This window comes from Austrofundulus limnaeus, unplaced genomic scaffold, assembly GCF_001266775.1.
Source record: "Austrofundulus limnaeus strain Quisiro unplaced genomic scaffold, Austrofundulus_limnaeus-1.0 Scaffold10, whole genome shotgun sequence".
NCBI lineage: Eukaryota > Metazoa > Chordata > Actinopteri > Cyprinodontiformes > Rivulidae > Austrofundulus > Austrofundulus limnaeus.
The window spans coordinates 3,247,010-3,253,096 of record NW_013952412.1 but is presented as its reverse complement, the minus strand read 5'-3'; the positions used below and the strand labels follow the sequence as shown (position 1 = coordinate 3,253,096).

The 6,087-nt window shown below is 35.6% G+C and overlaps 1 protein-coding gene across 1 annotated transcript in view; it reads right to left on the bottom strand.

The window, feature by feature from the left end:
* The window catches only part of LOC106513169 (CUB and sushi domain-containing protein 1), a gene marked incomplete in the record, with an annotated part of 415,244 nt that overhangs the window by 315,441 nt on the left and 93,716 nt on the right, over positions 1–6,087 (bottom strand).

The following is a 6,087-nucleotide window of genomic DNA, read 5'->3' as shown; positions in this document are numbered from 1 at the left end:
CTTTCTTTCTTTCTTTCTTTCTTTCTTTCTTTCTTTCTAGCTTTCTTTCTAGCTTTCTTTCTTGCTTTCTGGCTTTCTTGTTTTCTTTCTTTTTGAGTTTGACTGCAGACAAAGTCCTCTAGACACTGATTTTCTAAAACAAGCTTACTTAAGGCTGGTTTATACTTTGAGTCGTRCATCTTGTTCCCCCTGCTGAGTGACAAAAAACTGCATAACTTCCGTCTGCTCTCCCGCTGCTCTCCCCCAAGGACAGCCGTAATGTACGTTGCCACCAGTCAGACCTCTGCGATGCGGATCTTTCAGTTCGGATCGTGTGATTGGTTAGAAATTTTGTGGGTATGTTTGTTCATGAGGAGCAAGATATTTCCATATACCAAGATATTTCTATTGACTGTGAGCATGCAGCTGATCTTCACGTCTTTTTTTCCATCACCACCGTTAACAAAAAAAAAGAGAAAAGTTTTTCTCTGCAAACTCTACACCCAACACAACACTGATAGTTGAGTGAAAATTGAAAAAAAATAAAAAAATAAATAAACAATATCCAGCCATTGTTATTGTTGTTTATATAATAATATGGGCTGTAGGGTGGAGGGAAGAATTATTATAATTTATGGCCCGCTACGTCTTCAGTCTGCTTATACTCGGTCAGAAAAAAGACATCTGAAATGACGCAATCATCGATCCTGTCATATTGCAGTTTAACCTAAGCTTTACTTAGCTGTCGAGGTAGCAAGCATACAAAAAATAACTTGTGGGGACTGAACACAAGCATATGGAGCCAAGACTGACACTCATTGTGTACAATGCAGAACCGAGGAACAGACAAATCAATAAAAAATATAAAGACAAACTAATGAACACAAATAATCAACACCTGCGAATGGTCAACCAGGATCAGGTGCAGGTGGCTGGACAGAGAAGCATGAAGGTGAAACAGAACTAAACAGAGAATACACGAGATAAAACAGACAACAAAATAAAACATCCTTCAAACTAACAAAATACTAATCTTGCAATCTTGATTTATTACAGCAATAAAAGTATAAATCATCAAAAGTGGTGGAAACATTATAGTCATTGTATRTTAGTAGTCATTATTAGTACCACTGTAGTATAAGCCATACTTTTTTGATACACATACTAAATATTAAAAAAAAACATTGTGGTGCAAATATCATGTTACATTTTTTGTGATCTTAGCAGAAATTGGGTAATAGGAAAAAAAGCATGAATAAAAAGTACAAATTTTTATATTTTTCTATTCATTAATTACGTTAAACCTCAAAGCCTTCAATACAAATCTGTTGGTTTTTTCTTCACAAATACAGCTCTTCATTAATTCAACGCTGCCTGAAAGTCCCTTTCGGAACAATTGCCCTTGATTTTAACCATTTTAAAAACAGATGTGAAGCAAAAAATTTTCCTACTTTGCTCCTTCATTTGGCCATTTTAAAGACCACTATTTATTTATTCAAATGTGCTACTGTATTGTTCTATTTTATTGAGCCATAAATCTATATTTTTGGTTTAAATGAAGGTTGGGATGAATTGCCGGCTCTGCCTCAGGGATGGTCTGTGCAGTGGTGCTCAGATTGTTCTCGCTGAGTCACTGCCATACACAAATATGTGTTAGCTTAAATCTGCAAAATGTTCTAAACGAGATGTTTTTTTAAAGTTTTCAATGTTCTTAAAATACAAAAAAGTAAAAGTGCTGAATGGTTAGCTGAGTGCTTTTTTTTCCAGATTTCTTTGTGCTCAGTAAAATAAAAGTGAAACAGCCCGTGCTGTATTTTAGTTCTGTTGTTGGAGCTTCAGTCCACTCTGTGTTGTACCAGCTCTGGTGATTTATGGGTTGTACATTTTGTTGAGGATGCAGGATTTACTTTGACATTCTGGTTTGATGTTGTTTTAAAACACTAAAGAAAGTTAAGGTTAAAGAAAGGGAAAAGTTTTCCTTCTTGATCTGATAATTCAGCYAATATTTGGTTTTCAGATAAAATACAGTAAATTTATGTCACTGCTACAAAACATAGCATATGCTTTATCTTAGGGAATGTCTCTAGTACTATCATGCTTAAGTCTCATTATGAAATATGACAATTTTCAAAAAGTTACTATTATGAAAAGTTCCAAAAGTAACATTCATTTTTCCCAGCTGATGGAAACAAGTGTAACTTCCAAACCACGTCAGAGCCTGTTTGTATCGATTGTCTCACCCATGGATGCTGCTTTTCCCGCTCTATTGGACTTGAGTTGTGGGACAACATTGAGCTCAACCATTCAGCCGACCAGCTAGTCACTCATCCTGTAAGCTATTTCGTCAACCTGCCTCTCAATCGGTCAACCAGCACTAAGCCTGTCAGCCAGTTATGCGGTCAGTTAGTCATCTGACCTCAGAACCAATCAGTCGCTGAACCAGTCAGTCAGGAGAGCAGCCAATTAGCAAAAACCCTCCAGCTGGTCACTGGTGACAGGAGATGTTCCAAAAATACGGCAAAAGCTATTCTATGACAAGTGATGCATTATATGATAAGAAATGAATCATTAGCTCACCGTTGGGTTTGTTGAAAGCATAAATTTACATGCTAATGATCAGAGTTATCATACGTAAACAAGGGGAAAGGCAGAGAAGGAGTCACAAGAAATAACCACAAGAAAAAAAAGTGGAGGAGAGAAAGAAGGAGTGTCTGCGTTACATCTGTTTTATTTAGTTTGACAGCTTGTTGACAGCGCTGGCTTGTTTTTGGTGCCGTCAGCCGATTATTCATTTAGAGCTGAATGCAATTTGGACCACCAAGCTTATTAAATTAAACACACTGAGCAGGACTGTTTCAGCACCACCYAGACCATTAAACCTGCATGGATGTATAACATAGGAGGTTATTTTACTTTAAGATTTGAGCAAAWGGGGGGATAAACACCACATCTGTCTATGAAGCAGGTTTCTAGAGACAGCTTGAATCATRGATGGCATGTTTCTTTTATTTTCCGGGCCTTAAAGAGCAAAATTACTTAGAAAGCCATCCCAAATGTRATCCATTAAAAATCCCAAATTAACGCAGAGAAGATTTGTTGTTAGTGTGATGTGACAGAAAGTACAGGGAGTAAAAAGTAGTTTCTTCTGAAGATCTCAAAGCCACTATTTTCCTGTTTACTTTAGTGGTCTTTTTGTTGTTTGAGTGAACTGACATGTCGTTTCTGCTGTGGCGAGGTTAAGTAATGCAAGGACAGAGTTCAAAGACAAGAGGTGACAGAGATAAGGAACTCATAAAACTTTACACTGATATTTACATAAAGATTTACACTGTAGTTACTGAAGGGTTTCTACTAAATAAGTGCCAAAAGTTTTATCATTGATATAAATGATCACACATACACATGTTAAATAGCTAAATATTGTATTTACTGTATTTACATTTTGACATATKTCAGTTAATATGCACTTTATACCACATTAAATGTGGTATAAACATATAGGTATTATCACTGCAAATAAGTATTTTGAAAGGTTTGACAGTATGAAAAGTCCAAAACATTTTCTCATATCTCGTCAAGCAATACAAATAAAATAACGTATTTTTAGTCCAACAGCAATATCTGTTATCTGATCTAAAAAAAAATCAAACACTTATTTCAGCTATTTACGTAAATTAAAAAAAACTGATGTTTTTTTCCGAAAAAACAGCTGACAGAGCACCATGCAAGATTGATTCCTCTATTTTCCCCCCCCAGGGAATGTAAAATGACAGTATTTGATTAATATGAATGAGAATGGATTGATGGTTTAAAACCAAYAATAATCATTCAGCTGACAAAGTTCTAAGCTCAGTCAAATGTTCTGTTCCCTCACAGAAGTGACTAATTTTAAGGCGGAACATGCTCAAACAACAAATCTGGCCAAACATACGAGAAGTAGAGAGCAAGGAAATRTAAGCAAGCGAGAACAAGGCATCAGTCCAAAGGGCAATTCAGCACAGCAGCTTGACATTGTGATGTCCAGATGGTCAAGTCTTATTATGGGGTGTGTGTGTGTTTCTGTAATGAGCATAACAATCATAAGTCCTGCGTGTGACCCACATATTTGCATGTTTTTAAGAAACTAACTGATGTTTGCCTTTGAGGGAATTTTTTACCATTAAAACAGAAGCTTAAAAATCAAAAGTTTACCTCCACATTGCCCTTATGCCCATGTTTTTTTTTTGTTTTTTTTGTTTTTTGTTTTGTTTTTGTTTTGTTTTTTTGCTTCGTTTTTTGTATTTGGCATCAAACAGATTTGGACTGTGTTARCATTATTGACAAATTATGAAGAAAAAATGGTTTTAGGAACATTCAAATTGAACACCACAACACTAGGCTTGTACATTTAGAATTTATCTGAATGTGGATTTTACAAGCCTGAGTACTCACGTTTTTATATAATGAAATTACAGGGCCACAATCAGTACATCTACAGTAGTAAGAGCATTCAACCACCTACTCATAGATCAAATTTGGAATGTATTTTTGAAAGCTGATGAACAGCCAGGAGAGTCAGCGCTACAAACATCACAACCTGATTGGCAGAGTGGTAACTGTGAGCTTTCAGCCTATATAAAGTTGTAATAATAAGCATTATTACTTTGCTTTAGACAGCAATTATTTTAAACAAAATGAAGCACCTCACAAAAGAACAAAATAAAACAGACTGTTGTTTTTTGCCCTTTTAAACATTTGAAGCTTTTTGGTTAAAAAAAACTCACATTTCAGAAAATGTGCTGTTTTTTCAGATTTCATTGATTAAATAGAACATATCTTGTCATTTTCGTGGATTGTAGAGATTTAAAGTTTTCAGATAAAATCGTGGAGTTTCCTGCATCCCCCGTGGCTGATGTGAATCGCGTCCGACTAAAAAGGCCTCCAGTTATTGTGGCATCCTTAAACAAAGCACACAGGGGTTGAAGTTTTGGAAATTGTACACAAGAACTGTATATTTTTGGAAATTATTAGCAACAAGGCTAATAATGACACAAATGAAAAAATTAGGTCAATTTTGACTAAAGCACATAAGTGAGACAACACAGCAGTACAAAAGTGTCCTGGTGTAGAAGGGAAGCAAGGTCAATATGGTAGAAATGCAAAGTCATTGTACCATCAAAGTTCAAACATTTTTGTATATCTAACGATTCTCTGATTTATAAGCAGATCCTTGTTTGTTTGTTTGTCTGTCTGTTTGTTTGTTCAGAGTGTTTTCTCTCCTGCTGTTAATGCCTGACATGCTAAATTCACTTCAATCTCTCTCATGATGACTGTAGATATAAGTGGACTTTTGCATTTAATAAAGCCTTTTAAACACTCAAGTGAAAAATAGATTTTGAGCAGTGATGGCTGTGAAAAATATAACATTTATTTTTAGCTAAACAGAAATACGTAGCACTGCCATCATACTCTGAGTCACTCACAGTCAATTTACACTCAAAAACAGATGTGTTGGATTTACTTAGCCACATTATGTCAACAATTTCCACTTGGAATTTGTTGACATAACTTGACAAGTAAATCCAACATCTGTTTTTGAGTGTAAGCTGCCATTGTGCCATCAGGCACTGTGCGGTGAATCAGTTTACTTTCTATACTGCAGTGTTGCAGATGGATGGTTTAAATTGATCTTTTAATTTGCTAGTGCAAAGACTTTAAAGGGAGTTTAGGGGAAATGTTGTTCCAAAACCTGCTCAGGGGACATTTATGCATATTTTAAAAAATAATTTCCAAGTGTTGTTTAATAATTGCACTTGAAACACTCTGACACAAAGGAGACATTGATCCAAGTTATATTACTTTGCATACTTCACTTAGGGATTATTGTTTCTCACTTCTTAAACCTGCTCACAATTATTGATATTGAGCACCAGAGAAGGGGAGAGGATCCCTTGGGCAGTTTTTGTAATAATGAAAGTTGATTATCCTTGAACTCCTACAATACACAACAGAAAATGAGTGCACCCCGGTGCAATATAGCTTGAATGTCAAATGATGCAGAAATCACCTCTCAACCGCTGCATCATTTTTAGGATGACAGGGAGAGTATTTACAAAAAAAGTGTTGGGG